Below are 21,076 nucleotides of genomic sequence, written 5' to 3' on the forward strand. Positions count from 1 at the left end.
AAAGGCGGGGGGTGGGGTAGATGTCTCAGTAGCTTCTTTTTTCTGCTTAAGTTTCCAAGACCCAAACTGCTTTCTTTAGGTGTTTGCAGGACAAGATGGTCCAGAGGCAACATTGAAGCTTAAGGATTTCCTGGTAGCTGCCTGACCAACACCTGGGCACCAGGTGGAAGAGGAAGCCACCTGACCTGGTACTTAGGAAGTATTTGCTGTGTGTGTCCACTAGTGACCTGAAATCCGAAATGGTCTCCACAGAGACTCCGTTGGGCTCATTTTAATCCTACAGAGGCTGGAAGAGAGAGGAGGGCTGAAGACAAGGAATGGTTAAGTTTGGATGGGTGGGAAGGAGAATCCAGCAAGAAGAAGGGCGGGCAACACCCGCGTGGGTTAACGAGCAGGGGAAGGATGAATGGACAGCAATCACAAAAGAAAGAGAAAGCAAGTGGAAGGGAAACAGGCACAATGGCAGCATTATTGTAGAAGGAGAAATGGCTTGTGATAAAAAAAAAAGCACTTAAATTCCAGTTTCTTTAAATATCTTAGAAGATACAGAAAACCAGTTAAGAACCGGCTCTTCCTCTCTCTACTGCAACCAGAGAGACACCTATAGACTCTGCGCATTGTCGGTGGCCTAAGTAGTCAATAACCATTGGCTGGTTGTTAAATGGTCTTGCTGCTGATCAACTGCAACAGTTTATTAACATTTAAGGTGAGCCAAGTGAAGTTAAATATTTTAAGAGCCATCTTCTACTGCTCTAAATTTGAAAGTCAGGCTTCAAATAAAACTTTCAAATTATCTCTGTTCGTTTAGAAGTGTTAACGGACCATGAGGCATCACCGCATAGGAAAGATGAGAAGCAGAAGAATGCGGAAGGAAACAGAGGAACATTTTGTCTTGCAAGCCTTCCTACAATGGTTCATTGTACATACACAGGGATTCCAATGAAAGGATATGATTACCAGTGTTTCCTGATCCTTTGTTTTCATGTGCTTTACCGTGGCCCCCAAATCCATTTCTTTACACTTTATAGATCCACATCTCAAACTGCCTTTTGGGCTTCATATACATTGTCACATTAGCTGAGGAAGCAACTTTTTAAGCTAGTGCATGATGGTGCAGCCCAGCAGCCAAGAGTTCACTCTGAAGCCGTGTCCAACTATGTCTGTGCAACGGTTTTATGATTATTTAAATATTTCCTTACATTTCGCTCTTATTCTTTTAGAAAAATCAGTGGAGCTCAAAAGATTAAAGGTAAATGTGATTAATAGGACACCAAAAAGCATAGGTAACAAGAGTAAAAATAGACAAACTATCATATCAAAATTAAAAGTTTCTGTGCATCGAAGAAAACATTCAACAGAGTGAAAGAGCAGCCTATGGCATGGGAGAAAATATGTGCAATCATTTGTCTAAATAAGGGGTTAATATTCAGAATATATAAAGAACTCTACAACTCAACAACAGCAGCTAAACCAAATAACCCAATTAAAAAATGGGTGGGGCTTCCCTGGTGGCACAGTGGTTGAGAGTCCACCTGCCGATGCAGGGGACACGGGTTCGTGCCCCGGTCTGGGAAGATCCCACATGCCGTGGAGCGGCTGGGCCCGTGAGCCATGGCCGCTGAGCCTGCGCGTCCGGAGCCTGTGCTCTGCAACGGGAGAGGCCGCAACAGTGAGAGGCCCGTGTACCGCAAAAAAAAAAAAAAAAAAAATGGGTGAAGGAGCTGAATAGACATATGTCCAAAGGAGATACATACAAATGGTCACAAAGCATATGAAAAGATGTTCAATATTACTTATCATTAGAGAAATGCAAATCAAAACCATCATTAGATATCACCCCACATCCATTAGGATGGCTACTACCAAAAAAAAAAAAAAAGAAAATTTCAAGTGTCAGCAAAGCTATGGAGAAATTGGAACCTTTCTGTACTGTTGGTGGGAAAGAAAAATGGTACAGTTGCTATAAAAAAACAGTATGGCAGTTCCTCAAAAAATTAAAACTAGAAATTACCATACGATTCAGCAATTTCACTTCTGGGTATATATCCAAAAGAAAAGAAAGCAGATATCGAAGAGATATATGCACACCTATGTTCATAGCAACACTATTTACAGTCGCCCAGAGGTAACCCAAGTTATCTATCAATGGATGAATGGATAAACAAAATGTAGTATATGCATACAATGGAACAGTGTTCAGCTTTAAAAAGGAAGGAAACTCTGACACCTGCTACAACATGATGAACCTGAGGACATGCTAAGTGAAATAAGTCAGACAAAAAAAGACAAACACTCTGTGATTCTACTTACATGAGGTACCTAGAGTAGTCAAATTCATAGAAACAGAAAGTAGAATGGTGATTGCCAAGGGCTGTGGGGAGGGAAAATGGGGATTTGTTGTTTGATGGGTATAGGGCTGCTGTTTTGCAAGATGAAGAAGTTCTAGAGATTGGTTGTACAAAAAGATGGGAAAGATGATAAATTTTGTTATGCTTTTCTTTACAGTTTTAAAAAGGTAAATGTGATTATACTAGTGATAAGAAGCATAGGTCTTATGACCTACATAAATTTAGGCAAAAAAGGCAATCATTCAGGATATTTTAAGTGGGCAAATCTTTAACCTATATTGGAAGCACAGTGGACTTTAGCCAGGCATATATGTCTTCAATTGTGAAGAAAAATAATAAAATTAAAGAATATTTACGAAGATACAATATTTATACTACACATATATCTATGTGAAAAGAAATGATGTATTAAGGAATTGTATAATGTTTTACTAGTTCTCTGGTGATAGAATCTTCTTATATAGCATTATGCACTTAACTTCTGTGTATATTTTTCTTTTCTTTTTTTTTTGAATTTTTATTGAAGTATAGTTGCTTTACAATGTTGTGTCAGTGTCTACTGTACAGCAAAATGAATCAGCTGTACACATACATATATCCCTTCCCTTTTGGATCTCCCTCCCATTTAGGACACCACAGTGCATTAGGAGTACCCTGTGATCTACAGTATGTTCCCATCAGTTGTCTATTTTATACATAGTATCAATAGTGTATATATGTCAGTCCCAAGCTCCCAATTCATCCCACCCGCCCTTTCCCCACTTGGTATCCGTACGCTTGCTCTCTACCTCTGTGTCTCTATTTCTGCTTGGAAAATAAGGTCACCTATACCATTTTTCTGAATTCCACATATATGCGTTAATATACGATATTTGTTTTTCTCTTGCTTACTTACTTCACTCTGTATGACACTCTCTAGGTCCATCCACATCTGTACAAATGACCCAATTTCGTTCCTTTTTATGGCTGAGTAGTATTCCACTGTATATATGTACCACTCTTTATCCATTCATCTGCTGACGGACATTTAGGGTGCTTCCATGTCCTGGCTATTGTAAATAGTGCTGCTATGAACACTGGGGTCCTATACATAGAAAATCCTAAAGATGCCACCAGAAAAGTACTAGAGCTAATCAATGAATTTAGTAAAGCTGCAGGATACAAAATTAATACATAGAAATCTCTTACATTCCTATACACTAACAACAAAAAAATCAGAAAGAAGTTAAGGTAACAATCCCATTTACCATTGCAACAAAAAGAATACAATACCTAGGAATAAACCTACCTAAGGAGGCAAAAGACCTGTATACAGAAAACTATGACACTGATGAAAGAAATCAAAGATGACACAAACAGATGGAGAGATATAGCATGTTCTTGGATTGGAAGAATCAATATTGTGAAAATGACTATACTACCCAAAGCAATCTACAGATTCAACGCAATCCCTATCAAACTACCAATGGCATTTTTCACAGATCTGTGTATATTTTGAGGAACATATTTTACACAGAAGTAAATACCGCCTATAAACAGGAAGTCCCAGCCTAGGGCTCCTCAGGCCATATGCATGTCAACATAGCCACTCTGAAGACTGGATCTGGTTTACTTCTTTTTATTTCTCCAAAACATGTATCACCCCATACTCTCTGGTGAGTTTACAAGACAGGCAGGGGTTTCTAGACCATCTCTGTTCATGAGGTACTTTAGTATCAGCAGTTGACAAAAGACCCAGTGTTACAGGGCAAGTGCTTCCCTAACTAACATCTTCTCAGGTCCAGGTTGGCTCAGGTAGAGATGAGTGCCCCCCACCTCAACCCACTGCCCGCTCCCCCAGCCACGCCCCTCCCCTCCCCAGGCTCTGGCACTACCCAAATTAAGCTGCGGGTATGAAGTTAACCCAAGTGGTTCCAGATTAGAATAACCATAGGCATCTCAGAGACTAGCCATAAATCCCTCAGTTAGCTTTGAGATGAAAGCAGCAAGGCCGCCCAAGACCTGGGTCTGTAATCACAACGTTGACAGTGAGACAGCATACGTGGGTGGGTGAGGGCAGGTGGGAGGAGGTGCTCTGGGGCATGTAGGCCTTGTGGGGCTTCTGCTGGGAACATTCAGTTACATTTTAAGGATCTAAAACATTGGCAAAGATTCTACACCTACAGATTATAGCCTCTAAACAATCACACGGCATGAAATCCAAAACTGAAATACAACTAGTGGGAAATCTTTTCTCATTTTGGTATGCAATCTTTTTTTTTTTTTTCTTTTTTGCGGTACGCGGGCCTCTCACTGCTGTGGCCCCTCCCGTTGCGGGGCACAGGCTCCGGACGCGCAGGCTCAGCGGCCACGGCTCACGGGTCCAGCCGCTCCACGGCATGTGGGATCTTCCCGGACCGGGGCACGAACCCGTGTCCCCTGCATCGGCAGGCGGACCCTCAACCACTGCGCCACCAGGGAAGCCCGTTGGTATGCAATCTTAAACGCTGACATTACAAGATCAATTGGTTGCTGCTGGAAATTCACTAAGCATTCAGACTCCCTATAAATGACTGGGCAGGGGGTTAATTTTAGTCTGACCAAGGGAAGGCATATGAAAGTAAAGGCACGATTTCAACGGATAAGAAACTGCCAGGGTGGCTGCCCCTGGAGAGACCTGGGGCGCACATTCGGGCAGGAGGCTGACTTCCACTGCACGCTCTTCTGTAAACAAACCTTCTGAATATTCTACCTTATGGATGGACTACTTGAAATAACATTCTCAGTGATAAGAACAGCAAGAATGAAGCAGATCTGGAGAGGCAGGTGGTCCTCAGTAAACACTGGCAGGGAAAGACATCCAGGAAATAATCTTAAGTGAAGCAAACTGTGGAACAGTGAGTATGCGCTGATGCTATTTGTCTTAAAAAAAAAAAGTTGTATTTCCAAGAGAAACATCAACATTGTCAGCAGTGGTTACCTTTGGGGCTTGGGTTGGTGAAAATTCCCTCTTTTCTTTGTACATTTTTTGGTGTGTGTGTCTGTGTTTATATATATACCCATACACATAAACACAGTGTATGTGTGTATAAAATATATAACCATCTATTTTTATATTATAAACAAAAACTGTTCCAAAAGAGAGAAAAAAAGAAAACTAGCTAGAATCCACTTTTTTTTTTTTTTGCGGTACGCGGGCCTCTCACTGTTGCAGTCTCTCCCGTTGCGGAGCACAGGCTCCGGACGCGCAGGCCCAGCGGCCACGGCTCACAGGCCCAGCCGCTCCATGGCATGTGGGATCCTCCCGGACCGGGGCACGAACCTGTGTCCCCTGCATCGGCAGGCGGACTCTCAACCACTGCGCCACCAGGGAAGCCCTAGAATCCACTTTTAAAACATTCCTGTTCAAGAAGGATAAATGGATATTTTGATTTTCAAGTGCTAATTAACAAACTAAATGGTAGTCTTTTTTCACTTTGTATTTTCCTCATCCCAAATTTACTGTGATCATTACACTTAGTAATTTTCTGTCAAAAACAAATGCACGAGGTTCATCACTCAACCATCTAATGTCTACCAATAAATAGTAATTAGGAAATTGTGCATAGATCAATAAGAGGGCCATTAGATGGAATTTCTTAAAATTCTTATTTCAATGCTTTTGCTAAACTCAAAAATAATTTCAGCTTAGTAACAGGCGTTTAGCCGAGAACAGATTTTCAAATACAGAAAAATAAAAAATAAAAAACTCCAAAGGAACAATATATACTCTGACTTCCCCTGATGAGTTTAGGTTTTCTTAGTTTATCAATCCAGTACACAATTTAATTCTTCTTTCCCAACACTGATGATACTCATGTTAATTTAACATCTATCAACCTGACAAACCCAAAACTCTGCAAGGGCAAGGCCCAGCTCTGTCTTGTTCCCATCGGCCCTGGGGCCTTGCAGGGAGAAGTCGTTCAAAAGCATTTGATGAATATACTTTGAAAGATGTAAACCTAAACCAAAGGAGTCGCAGGATCTACAGACGTTCAAGAGCAAAACATTTCCTAAATAAAGATTATGTAACCAACCAAAACAAAAAAGAGCCACATCATAGTTAAAAATAGCATAAGGAGAGAAGAAAAGGTAATTTGCCTAAATGATCTGTGGGACAAAATCAAGGCATATGCTCTCTAGGCTCAATTGCCAAAAGCCTTCACAGTCTGGGCTGTCTTAGAAATACCAGGCTCTGAGTCACAAAGCCAAAGCCTTGAGAAAACTAACTACAGGTAACTCCTGAAACGGGATTATAACACCGTACTCTTAAGGTATGTTATCACTGTAAAATTCATCTTCTTAGCGCACTGTTTCAGAATTCTATTTCAAGAATCTTTAAAAAAGAATTATGGGATGGCAAATACCCTTAAACACACACACACACACACACACACACACACAAAATTGAACTTTTGTTCTGACAATTCTTGAGAGGAATCCAAATCTTAATACTCTTTACTAAAGAAGTATGTTTTTTGGCATGTCTGCACTTACGCAATCTACTACAGTTGAATTAAGTCTACTCATGAACTTGTATGTCAGGTTCAACAGAATTTTACAATGCTTTACAATGGTGTGTTAGAATTTTAACCAAGGTGGAAAATTATACTTTTTCTAAATCAAAACAAAACAAAAGTGTTCTGGACACAAGGATAACTGAAGTCATATGCTTTCTTATGCAAGCTTACATCTTTTGTCAAAGCAGGACAGTTCATTCATTCAGTCAATATAACTAATAGAACACGTTTTGTGTAATGGGCCATTGAGCATATATTTTCAGTTTTATGGGCCCTATGGTCTCTGTACAGCTACTCCTTTCTGCTGGTGTAGCGTGAAAGCAGCCAGAGACAATATGCATGAATAAACATGGCTGTGTACCAATAAACTTTTTAATTTATGGACAAAGACACTTGAATTTTATGTAATTTTCATGTGTCACAAAATATTACCTTCTTTGGATGTTCCCTCAATGATTTAGAAATGTAAAAACATTCTTAGCTTGCAAGCTGTATAAAAACAGGCCCAATTTGGCCTGTAAGCCATAGTTTGCTAACTCCTGACCTAAACCAACTCTTTAGGAAACCTGGTTTCCACCACCTACTAGCCGTGTAACCTTGTCTTTGCTCCACCAAAAAAGCCCAAACAACAAACAAAATCAACAAAAACGACCACCATAACTGAGTTATAACACCTTAATTTTCAGGTGAGAGTTAATATTTTATCTTTATTTGTTTATTTAATTTATATTTAATTTACTATTTTATTTATTTTATATTTTAGCAATATAACAACAGCGGCAGCAACTAACATTTATTTTGAGCTTACTATCTTCCAAACAGTGTTCTAGCCATTTTAAATGTGTGCTAATTTATTTAATTCTCACCACAACCTTGGGATGGGTATTTTATGATCACCCTTTCACATATAAGGAATTAGGCACAGAGAGGTTAAGTAACTTATCTAAGCTCTCACAGCTAGTAAAATGGTGGAGCTGAGGTCTGAAGACAGGTACTAGGTTCTGCTTTTAACCACAACTGCCTCTAACTTCCAAATTTCCCTGTTCTTTTCTTTCTTTTTTTTTTGCTGTGTTGGGTCTCCGTTGCTGCACACAGGCTTTCTCTAGTTGCAGCAAGCGGGGGCTACTCTTCGTTGCTGTGTGCGGGCTTCTCACTACGGTGGCTTCTCACTACGGTGGCTTCTCACTACAGTGGCTTCTCTCGTTGCGGAGCACGGGCTCTAGGCGCGTGGGCTTCAGTAGTCGTGGTACACGGGCTCAGCAGTTGTGGCACAGAGACTCCAGAGCGCAGCCTCAGTAGTTGTGGCACACGGGCTTGGTCGCTCCGTGGCATGTGGGATCTTCCCGGACCAGGGCTCGAACCTGTGTCCCCTGTATTGGCAGGCTGATTCTCAACCACTGCGCCACCAAGGAAGCCCTCCCTGTTCTTAAAGTCCCCATTTCTTTTTTTTTTAACATCTTTATTGGAGTATAATTGCTTTACAATGGTGTGTTAGTTTCTGCTTTATAACAAATTGAGTCTGTTATACATATACATATGTCCCCATATCTCTTCCCTCTTGCGTCTCCCTCCCTCCCACCCTCCCTATCCCAGCCCTCTAGGTGGTCACAAAGCACCAAGCTGATCTCCCTGTGCTACGCGGCTGCTTCCCACTAGCTATCTATTTTACGTTTGGTAGTGTATATATGTCCATGCTACTCTCTCACTTTGTCCCAGCTTGCCCTTTCCCCTAACCGTATCCTCAAGTCCATTCTCTAGTAGGTCTGCATTTAAAGTCCCCATTTCAAAGGACAATTCTCAGAAATTAAAATGCACAATAGAATAAGCATGTACAGTTAATGCTTACCAGTAAAGAGCTAATCCTTAGATTGAGCCTATACTGCTAGTTACAAAAAAGGAAACTTGATTCAAATGGATGCAAGCTTCAGTGTTCTCGTGGAAAAATTATGAACAATAGTCTGACTCCCTCCTGTGTGTGTTGGCCCATGAGAACAAACATTAGTGAAAATGCCTCAGAAGAGGCCTGCAAAAAGCAGGTCACTAAGACTTTCTCTAAATGACTCTTTATTCCCCTAATTTAAATTTGCCTCCTGCTTTGCTGTACACAGTGGCATTTATAGATTTATAAGGTTTGTCTATTACTGGTAGATTAGCAATAAACACTGTAAGCAGAAGGGCCTTCCTTGTAACAGTTACGGCAAAACTTAACCTAAATCACAGCCTATTGGCATGATCTATTTTCTTCGTCAGGTCTTTACCCATCTGTTGGCTCTGTATGTTGACGTTCCAAATGCAAGTGGATACCCAAATAACTAACTCTTCAAAGGTCATTTGAAAAAAATTTCAGGGTATAAAGTTTATTTCCGTGTAGTCTTAAATTGCCAAAGTGGCTTTTAGAAATTATAATAAACTGTTATTGCTCCATATAACTGCAGAATAAAAACATCTCTGAAGAGCCTGACATTGTAAGACTTTGGCTGGCCAAGGAAATAAGAATTGCTAAAACTGGACTCATTTCAGTTATTCCTCATTAGAAGGTAGTTACTTGCCAGAAAATTATTTCAGAGTCTATTTTCAATACTTACATCAAAATGAGGAAATTTAAATGACAGATGATCTCTACAGCAAGGCCAAGTACATTATAAGACCCTGAAGATGCAGGCTAGGCCAAAAGAGGCTCCAAGACCAAAAGAGCCTCCAAGACCGAAATGCATCTGGCAAATACTAAAAAATGTATCTGGTTTTCTCAAAAAAATTTTTAACTCTCCCCAAATATTTGCTATCAGCAAATTGCATAGCTCTACATAATGTGTGACTGCCTTGGTAAGAAAGAACTAGTTCTCAAAAGAAAAAAAAAAAAACAAATATTCATGTTACTTGAAGTTGTCCATACAAAATGTGACTGAGGAAAATCTTTGGCTCAGAAATGACCCTCTGACCTGCTCACTTTCAAAAGCCCAGCATCCAGGAGCCATGCCTTACACACCCTCCCTCACTTCCCATCTCTAGGCCTTCACCAGATCGTGCCAATTTTATCTCTTAGAAAGCCCTCAGATACGTCCATTTCTTCTCAGTTCCACTGCCAATTACCTGGCTCCAGGTGTGCTCTACCATCCCCTGAGAGACCACTGAAGACCCTTCTACCTGCTTCCACGCCTGCTCCTGCAACCGACACGGCCACAGTGATGCTCTCGTAACACACAGCGTGCAGTGCGGTCCAGAATCAAAGCCACTACGAGCCGTAATGCGCCCACGAGGCTCTGCACAGTCCGGCCTCGGTCCGCTTCTGTGTCTCCTCCTGCACCCCTCACCCCCACTCTCTGTGCCCAGCCACACTGGCCTTCCTCCAACCCCCAGAACATACCGTGGCTCTGTCGTCCAGACTGCCTACATGCTGGTCCCCCTCCCTGTGACGCCTCTTTTCTTCGCGATAACCTGAATCCATCCTTCAGATCTCAAGGCTGTATCGCTTCCTTAGGAGGATCGTCTTTTGACCTCGTCTGGCTGAGATACCCCTGTTAATAGTGAACAGGTATCTTTTTCCCTCAGATCACTGACCACAATTGTAATTATACTTAGATCATGTCTAGTACCCCGGACTGGGGGTACTACCCCCAACAGACTAGCAGCTCTAGAAGGCAGGGTTCACACCCTTTGTGTTCATATGGTACCCAAAGCATCTGGGGCACAATAACAGAGTACCCAGGAGGGGCTCAGTTAAGATTTATTTATTTATATTTGTGATACAATTCACATACCATAAAATTCACCCTTTCAAAGTGTACATTTCAGTGGTTTTTGGTATATTCACAAAGTTGTACAACTCTCACCACCATCTAATACCAAAATGTCCCATCACTCTACCCCACTGCCTTTCCCCGGAAATCACTGATTTACTTTCCGTCTCCATGGATTTGCTTAGTCTGGAAATTTCATATAAATAAAACCATTTAACATGTGGCCTTTAAAAGAAAGAAGCAGGGGGGCTTCCCTGGTGGCGCAGTGGTTGAGAGTCCGCCTGCCGATGCAGGGGACACGGGTTCGTGCCCCGGTCCGGGAAGATCCCGCATGCCGCGGAGCGCCTGGGCCCGTGAGCCATGGCCGCTGAGCCTGCGCGTCCGGAGCCTGTGCTCCACAACGGGAGAGGCCACAGCAGTGAGAGGCCCGAGTACCGCAAAAAAAAAAAAAGAAGCAGGCATTTATAGCTATAAGTTTCCCTCTAATTTCTTTCGTTGCGTCCTGTAAATTTTGGCATGTTGTATTTTAAGTTAGTTTAGATCAAGGCATTTTCTAATTTCTCTTGTGATTTCCTCTTTAACCCACTGGCTATCTAGGAGTATGCTGTTTAACTTTCACATAATTGTGAATTTCCCAAATTTCCTTCTGCTACTTATTTCTAATTGCATTCTACTGTGGTCAGAGAACATACTTTGTATGTTTTCGATCCTTTTTACATGTATTGAGGCTTGTTTCATGGCCTAACGGGAAGTCTGTCAAGGAGATGGAGCCACGTGCATTGGAAAGAATGTGTACTCTACTTGTGTTGAGTGGAGTGCTCTATACATGGCACTTAGGTCTAGTTGGTTTACCTTTCTAAGTGTTCACCATTCCACTTCGTATCACCCTAATGGTAAGAGGTCCACACGGTGAAGTCTTTACTTCGGATTTGCCCTTAAATACATTTATTCTGAAGAACTCTAAGGAGAGCAGAGTAGGAAATAAATGTAGCTGTTCTACCTTTCCTGATTAATATCATATCTATCTCATGGCCATGGTGTAAAAGAAAAGATTTTTAAAAACCCTGCAAATAAAAAAATCAGTACAAGTGCAGTGAGATGTGAAATGCTATTTTAAACAACTAATACTGAAAGTTAGTTGCCCAAGCACTTTCTGAAAGAAAGACCATATTTTGCCTGATATAGCAAAACTAAATTTCTCAGTACAGGAACTTCATTTATGAACTATACTCTGGAAGTAGCATCCATTGCAGACTTTTCAAAAGTAGGCCTTATGAGGCAAATATGGAAATTATGATACACCAGCGTGCAAACATTTTCTAATAAAATCTTTGCATTATTCTTATATAAGGTTTGCAGTTATTTCTCTCAAAATGTGTAGAAGATAAAATTTGCTGATTTTCTTCAACATACTCAGGAAACATAACTGGATTTTCAAACTTGAGAGAAAAATGCAAAACAATATCACTGGTATGGCATGAAGGTTACATCTACATTTACTGAAAAAAAAAGACACAGTATTTAGGATCTTAAGCAAAATCCATAAAAATATTTACCTTATTCTACTGTATAATATAAAAGCTTACCACTTTAGTAAAGTACTAAGATTTCTCAGTGTATATGTATGTGAACATGACCTAAACAATGACTACTGAATTATATGAAGTTACAAATCCAAAGACATGGTTAAGTTTTGGTTCTGGTTATCACATAATCAGCACTCAGTAACTCACACAAAGTACCCATGAGCTGCTTCTAAATCACTGACATCTTTACGTGGGCAACAGGAAAATTCGACTCCAAAAATACAACACAAGTTTCTAACTGACTAAACTGCAGAGTTCCTGGCTCTGGGCTGAGATTTTATATTTCCAAAAAAACAGAACTCAAACACCTGAAATGATAAATCTCAGAAAATTACGTTTTACTCTAATTTGCTTTTCCTGGTCCTGCTCACTCTCCTTCATTTTCACCCTGAACACCTACCTTTAGAGCCTTGTCCTCTCACTGAAAGTAATAAAAGCATTTTACTTCTTAATACTGCATGGTGAATCATTTCCAGACTTATAAGTTTCAAGGTAGTGTTAGTAAGAGAAGGGTGCTTTCCATCCCCAAGTAATGACATTAACTGTACGATCTAACTACGTGTGAGAAAGTTAAGTATCGTAAAGGCATTTTAGAAGGAGCTGTGGCTTATGCAGTCATGGTAACCACCATGAAACACTGGCCTGAATCTAAAAATGCATTTGTCATGCTGGTACGTCATGCCTTCTTCCAATTTTGATAACCATGTCCGAATATATCCACACAACTACGGTACACATAGATGGCAGTGATAATGATAGGGATGCAAAGAGATTTCTGAAACTGTCTTCATGACCAGAATTAAGGGTAATAGCGGGTACACTTATTCTTATTCACAGTGTGCCTGGCTAGAGCTTCTTTCACATTGGTTCCTGAGGCTCCCAAGCTCAACTGAGCACCTCTGGAGAAGTGAGGTCCTGGAGGTCTCTGCATCCTCCCCAGGCCTGGATGCAGAAAGACTTAAGAGCACAGTTACCACATGTGAAAGTGGGGAAGAAGATTCAGCTGAGGCTATTCCTTCTTCATACCCTCTTTTCTCTTAGCTGTCATGAACCAGAAGCCCCTGGTTTTTTCCTGCTGCCTTTCCGGCCATCCTTGGCCATTAAGTCTTGGAGCTCCTCAAGGTAAACATTGGGTCTCACTTTATAGTCCCTCCCTAGGAGATCTCATCCACATCTACAGCTTTATTTATCACATTAACAAACACAGGCACAAGGGTAAGGAGAGTTACTTGTATAATAATAGGCTGTTTGAAAAGAGCTAGTTGGGTTACATGAAAAGTAGATCTTGAAATGCACATGAGCTATAGGCTACATGAAAGAAAAAAAAAAACTAAACAGTAAATCTGCTGGAATCAAAACAAGGACCTGTCTTGCATGGTATCAGCTACTGTCTTTTCTCCAAACTTGCCAATTTTTATTAGAATGAGTTATTGTTAGAAAATAGCATGATTTTTCCTACTGGAAATGTGTGTACAGATGGCAAAGCATCTACTCTTAGTACTTTAAGACGCAGACAAGTCCAATCAAAATGACTGAAAGGCTACTAAAAACTTACCTGGAATTTTAATTGATAGGTTAATAGTAACATATCTTAAACCACTTTTAAACTGATATTTTAATTATCTCATATTTTATGTGTGTGTACATGTGAAGACTAAAAATCAAAATAGATTTTGATGGAATGCCACTCAATGATGAAAAGGAACAAACTACTGATACACACAAGAAAATGGATGAATCTGAAGGGAATTACGCTAAATGAAAAAGTCAACACTAAAGATTATATACTCTAAGATTCCACTTATATAACATTATTGAAATGATAAAATTATAGAAACAGAGGACAGATCAGTGGTTGCCAGGGGTCAGGGCTGGCAAGTGGGGGAGGTAGGTGAGTATAGTTATAAAATGGCAACTTGAGAAATCCTTGTGATGGAACTGCTCTGTATCTTGACTACGGTAGACACAAGAAGCTATACATGTGATAACAAGTGCACCGGAACTAAATACATACATCCACAAATGAGTTCAAGTAAAACTAGGAAAATCTGAATAGGATCCGCATTGTAACAATGTTAGTATCCTGGAAGTTACATTTGGGGGAAACTATGTAAAGGGTACACGGGTTATTTCTTTTAACTGCATGTGAACTTACAATTATCCCCAATTTACAATTTAATAACAACAAAAAAAACAGCTTTAAGGTGCTTACAGCACACTCACAAAGATAGTTTAGATTATCCATCCCTGACTACGGAATTCTAATTTTTTAAAGCAGTTTTCCTCCAGTTCATCCACATTCCATGCTGTTGATGTCAGCCCATGAAGAAAGGCAGATTTAGGTCGACAAAAGGAGAAATGTCTTGAGGTTATAAAGAACACAATAAAAACGTATTAATATTTTAAAAAGTAGATCTTGAAATGCACTTGAAAGTTTGAGATCATAATGACATAAATAAGCATTTATGACCTAAGAAAAACTGCCTCCTTTGGTACTTTGAAGTATTATAAAAAATCACACAGAATTAAATTACAAAGCTAACACACTTGTTTACGCAGCTGGTCTTTTTTAAAATTGAGGAACTTTAAACCTACAATTCTAATAGGCTTATTGGTGACACCCCAATCCTTTGAAAAATAAATGAAATATCATAAATCATCTGACAGTTCTTAAGCTTAGATTTTTATCATCACTCAGACACTTTAACAATAAAAAGCAATATGAAAGGATAGGATCTTGTTTATGTGACCTATAAAGTTTAAGACAGAAAATAAATCATACTATTAAATGTCATTTAGAACTCTAACTTCAATACTTAGGATTGAATTGGCATAATATTCTTGGTAATTCCTATGAGAATTCATACAAGTAGGGTAGCTTTCCTTACAAAATATTTCAGAACTCTGGCATTTCCTGTGATAAATGAAGCAATAAAGCTTTGGAATTGCAATTGGGTATATTTAAGCACTTCATATAGGCAACAGGACTGCCATCTTGCTGGATATCTAGCACTATGAATTTATTATTTGACATTCAAAGGAATGTTTGAATACTTATAAAAAGTCAAGGATTGGGGTAAGCCCTTTTCATTTTAAGCTACGAATTTAGGACCACATTATAGCTACAGAGTTCAATCTTTATTTTCTGGCGAGTTCATTTAATGAAAATTACTCACAAATTTTGCGGGAGATGTTAAAATGAAAAATCCATAAATACCTTGAAACTGCTTAAGATTCAACAGAAGAGCAGTAAGATTTAAGTGTTAGCCACAGCATCCTGAGAATTTTTATCATAGTTAAGTTTCAAGAAGATAAATTACGGGAGACATTCTCCATGACCCGACTGTAAGATAACTTTAATGGCTGGTCAATGACCAGTCCAAGTGACATCCCAATTCTTAAAAGTGTGCCTTCAGACGTCCCCTGGACTAGCATTAGGGGACTGAGGTCAAAGCTGGGCCTATGTAAGACTGTAACCATCTTCGATTTCAGTCGTTTTTCAAATTCATTTTAGGATACAGCTACGGAAACCTTAGTCTCCAAATAAAGGCTTAACCAATGTCACATTCCTATCAGGCTGTGTACAGGCATTTAATAAACATTTGAATAAATGACTGAATTAATGATATCAGAAAGCCAACTTCTTATATCCTGCATATCATATTGTTGCTAATAAAGAACTCTTAAAGATTAAATTTAAAATGTACATTATCTTTCATGAAATTATTACTAAATATTGAATATGTACCAAACAATATTTTTGCATATGTGTAAGTTATAATGAAAAATAATAACATGAACACCTGTCTTCCTACTGTGGAGATTAGGGAATAGAACATTACCAGTCACTCCAAAGTCGTCTTTGTGGTCTTTCCCATTCCAATTCCACTCCTTCTTGCCATGCCTTCTCCCCAAACACCTTGAATTTTTTCCCTCACTTTCCTTTATAGTGTTAGCATATGTATCCCTAATCAAATCAAGAATCGAATCTTAAATTCTGTAAGATTTGGGATGGAATTATATTGGTTGGAATCATACTGGAAGCATTCTTATACATTCCTAAGGTTCACCTGTAGTGGTATGTTTCAACACGGCACAATTTATGGCTTCTCTTGTTGATGGCTATCTGAGTTCTTTCTGGTTTTCTGGAACACTGTCATACGCGTTTCTCCATGTATGTTTGCAGGAGCTCCTGTCTCTCGGAGTGGAACTGCTGGGCTGGTATATGCACAAGTTGCTAGATAATGACAAAGTTTTTCAAGGTCGATCCAACTGACATCACCACTAGTGAGGGTCAGGGGGGTCAGGGTGCCCCACTGCATTGCCAGTCTGCTGGATATAAAATAGTACCTCCTTGAGATAGTTTTTTAAGCTTTTTTTTCCTCTTTTGGAGTGAAACCTACATACAATGACACGCACAAATCGTAAGTGGACCATCCCATGAGTTTTAAACAAATGCATATACCTTGTAACCCACACCATAAGCACACCTCAAAAAAAGTGCCTTCGTGATCCTTCCCAGTCATCCGCTGCTCCATCCCCTAGAGGCGACCACGCTTCGGATTCTTTTCTCTCACAGACAAATCTTGCTTGTTCTAAAACTTCACAGAAATGGAGAATCGCACGATGTATTCTTTTGGATGAGGCTTCTCTCAGTTAGTATGATGGGATTCAGCCATGTTGTTGCTGGTATCAGTGCTGTTTCTTTCTCTCAGAGTAGTACTCTATTTTATGAACACACCAGTCTGTTTATCCGTTCTCTTACTGAGACACCTGGGCTGCTTCTAGTTTTTGGCTATTATGAATGAAGTCACATATCCATATGCTATGTACTTCTTGTCTACATCTTATTTTGTGGACTTATATTTTCATTTTTCTTGGGTAGATACCTAGGAGTAGAATTGCTGGGTCACCAGGTAAGTGTATGTTTAGCTTTATAAGGAAACTTCCAGATCTTTTTCCTGAGAGGTTGCACCGTTTAAGCCTCTCACACAATATGTAAGAGTTCCAGTTGCTCTACATCCTTAACATTTGGTGTTACCAAGCTGTTTAATTTTAGCCATTCTGGTGGGTGTCTCACTATCGTTTTAACTTGCATTTCCCTAGTGACTAATGATGCTGAACACAGGCTTACTGGCCATTCAAATACCTTCTGTGGTGGAGTGTTGTTGTTATAAAGTGTCTTTTCAAATCATTTGTGCCCTATCCCCACTTTGTGTTTTTGTTATGGAGTTGTATAAATTCATTATCTATGTAGCCCTTTGACAAACACAGGTTTTGTGAGTATTTTTTCCCAGTCTGTGGCTCATCTTTTTGTTTTCTTAGTGGTGTCTTTTGATGACCACAAGTTTGTTTTTTTAAATTCTGATAAAATCTAAGTTATATATTTTTTTCTTATGGTTACTGCTTTCTACATTTAAATCTTTGCCTACCTCCAAATCATGAAGATATTCTCTGATGTGTTTTTCTAAAAGCCTTAATGGTTCTAGCTTTTACATTTAAGTAATATGATCCATCTCAAATTAATCTTTGTGCACGGTGCAAGGTAGGAATTGAGATTTCTTTTTTTCCATATGGATATCCAGTTATTCCAGCACCACTTACTGAAAACCTTTCCTCTCCCCACTTGGTTGCTTTGGGTCTTGGTTGGAAATCCAACGACCATATAACTGTGGGTCTCTTCCGGCCTCTCTATTCGGTTGCATCCATCGGCTTGTTGATCTTTACAGCAGCACCACACTATCTTGGTTACTGTAGTTTATGGTTAGGTTATGAAGTCAACTCCTCCAGCTATGATTTTGAGATTGTTCTGGATAGTCTCAGTCTTTTACATTTCCATATAACATTTAGAATCAGCTTGCCAATTAAAAAAAAAAAAGCCTGTGGGATTATGATAGGGATTAAGTTGAATCTATAGGTCAATTTGGGGAGAACTGTCATCTAATTGAGTCTTCCAATCCACGAACATGCCATCCTTCTTCATTTATTCAAGTCTGCTTTAATTTTTCTCAATAATGTTTTATTGTTTCCAATGTAGAAATTTTTGCATGACTCTTGTTAATTTTATTCTTAGATGTTGTACTTTTATTAAAAATGGGAAATAGGCATATTATTGATAATCTCAATTCAAAATAGGGCTGCTCCATCATACACACTCTTTTTGGAAATACTAAATACATCAAAATTCTGAGTAATTTTGTTTAATATACAAACGAATGCATAAACATAGTATGTTCTGAATAGTAAGCAAGACAAGAATTTCTAAAAATGGGACAAGGACTCCACAACTTGACAGTAAAAAAAGGAATGGATATAATCCAAGAGCATACATGCTGGAAATGGGATCAGGAAGTTTCTTTAATCCACTCACTTTAAGCACATCCTGTGATGGGGCAAGAAGGGGGTTAAATATATGACCACTGCTATCTGAAGCTGCATTGATCTTTTAAGGATGGGACTCTTGGTACCTCACTGTTCCAAAGCCAACTCTTTTTTGACTTCTGGCCCACATAGTCATAACCAAGGGTTTCAAGAAGAGTAGAGCAAGAAGTATTCAGCTTCGACTTCTGAGCAGACACAACACAAGCCCTTTGTCCTCTGCTAAAGACAGGCCTGTATCCCAAAGCTCGCAGGTTTCCCATGTGGCCTCCTTTCTACTGCAACTTGTTTCACTCCTTTCACCTCACTGTTGTCCTCTTCCTCATTCTCTGCTTCTTCCTGGTATCACTAATTTCATTTTCCATCTTCACTGTCTGATTTTTCAGACGTCTGTATTTATCAGGATCTGGGAGTGAATGGATCAAATCCTTCATCACACACCACACCCAGCCCTAAAAGGCACCATCCCTCCCTTCATCTTTGGCCTCTGCTTGCCTCTTGCTGGCTTCTCTTTTGGTTTCACTTTTTAGAAGTCTTTTCTCCACATGCTTTGCCTTAACTTTCTTCCCCTGCTCTTCTTGATCAAATGTACCCTCTTCCTGAAGCCTATCTTCTGCTTTATCAGGGCTGATACTACCATGATCGTCTTCCTTAGTATCCTTCACAGTGGATTCCTACATTGGCGGCCACTGGTGAACCAACTTCCCTTCATCAGTCGTGTTATTTTCTTATGCACTTAAAGTGTTTCATTACTATTTTGTCTCTGCGATTTTCTTGATTTTTTGCACCTCATCAGTACTAGGAGCAGACTGAGTCTGAGGCCCTTTCGGTTTGACCATCTTTGCTTCCATGTTTCCCCTCATCTGCCTCCCTTCCCCTCCCTCCTCTTCTTTATTAATACCATTGGCCAGCTTGTACTCTTCCTCTCCTGCTTCTGGCCTTTTTCTACCTTACTTAATGATGGACATTTTCTCACTGAAATAAGCTCTAGATTCTTCCACTTAGTCATGGGTGAGGGATAGAGCCTTAAGCTCATTAACAACTCTTTGGTCAGCTGTTTCTACACTTTCTGAAGGAATCTTATCCAAGGAGTTGCTTATAGTAAGAACAAGAAATATAGCCTATTTGGGTAAACGTAACTTGTTCAAATCAAATACTCTTTCATCCTTCATCAGATATACTTACATATGTAAGAAACAAAATACCAGCTTCCCTGGTGGTGCAGTGGTTGAGAGTCCGCCTGCCGATGCAGGGGACAGGGGTTCGTGTCCCGGTCCGGGAAGATCCCACATGTCGCGGAGCGGCTGGGCCCGTGAGCCATGGCCGCTGAGCCTGCGCGTCCGGAGCCTGTGCTCCGCGACGGGAGAGGCCACAACAGTGAGAGGCCCGCGTACCGCAAAAAAAAAAAAAAAAAAAAAAAAAAAAAGAAACAAACAAAATACCTTTGACCTCTTTCTTTTCATTGTTGATCTTGGGCTAAAGATGACTCCAGTTTTTGTTTTTGTTTTCTAGATGTCCATACATTTTTCTGGATTGATTTTTATTTCTTTCATAAGCATTTTCTACTCAAGAAGTTGCTGTACTATCCTTTCTTTCTTCTGACTCTGTGAATATGAGTTGGTATCCTCTGGGCAATCAAACTGAAGAACTCAATTCGTGGCCTGAATATCCAACACCCTGGCTATAGTATCAGTAGCAAAGAGCACAGTTCACTCTCTTGCAGATAAACTTATTACAGACTTGCATTTTTCTCATCTGCTGTTGTCAACCACAGAAGTCAAGAATAGAAATACCAGAGTACAGGCAGTAGGAAACTTGGTTTAGGGACCGAACCTCTCGACAACTGGAAAAAAATATAATACTTCTCAAAAAGGAATATAGGATACTTATTTCTTACTTCAGCTCACAACCTATGTAGTTTAATTCCAAAGGGACAGGGATGTTATATTTTACTTTTCTCACCAACTCTAACATATTCAGAGATTTTCAAACTCAAGCACACAAGGTACAAGGTCTTTTACAGATCTGACTTGTTTTGCCTAGAAAAAAGCAAAGTCAATGTTATTTAGAAAGATTTTTTCTTTCTTTCTTTCTTTTTTTTTTATAACAGCATTCATAGTGTCAGCAAAGGTCCATGCCCAAGATTCTATTCTAACTCATCATGAACTAACCTTTGGAGACTGGTATCATGAACACTTATTGTTTCATCCTTGTGTTCAATAGTCAAACCTGTATGCAAACAAGTATAATATATTTATGTGGCTGACCTTCTCAAACACCCCGTCTCAGGTCTTTCCATCGATGATGAGATTGCTGAAAAGCCAGGATTCTTTCCTAATTCTCAGAAAAGGCCTGAGAAATAGATAAGTTCTCTCGTAGAAAGTATTATCAGGACCCAGAGTCTGTCTGTCAAAGTCTATTAAGAATGATAAAAAGCTTCCAGTACTGGGATAAGGAAAATCAAAGTCTTGCCAGATCCTGTTCTGGCA

At 39.7% G+C, this 21,076-nt stretch overlaps 1 protein-coding gene across 10 annotated transcripts in view; it reads right to left on the bottom strand.

The window, feature by feature from the left end:
* Positions 1 to 21,076, bottom strand: part of ZNF438 (zinc finger protein 438) — a 197,513-nt gene that overhangs the window by 70,040 nt on the left and 106,397 nt on the right. The window contains exon 5 of one of the 10 annotated variants that reach the window (XR_016391849.1): positions 10,251 to 10,401. The exons of the other annotated variants lie outside the window; for them this stretch is intronic. The gene's annotated coding sequence lies outside the window, so the exon portion shown is untranslated. The remainder of the gene's footprint in view (positions 1 to 10,250; positions 10,402 to 21,076) is intronic. 10 annotated transcript variants of the gene reach the window in all.

Source organism: Delphinapterus leucas, chromosome 2 (assembly GCF_059928025.1).
Source record: "Delphinapterus leucas isolate spDelLeu-1000000601 "Yukka" chromosome 2, BTC_Dleu_Yukka2, whole genome shotgun sequence".
Lineage (NCBI taxonomy): Eukaryota > Metazoa > Chordata > Mammalia > Artiodactyla > Monodontidae > Delphinapterus > Delphinapterus leucas.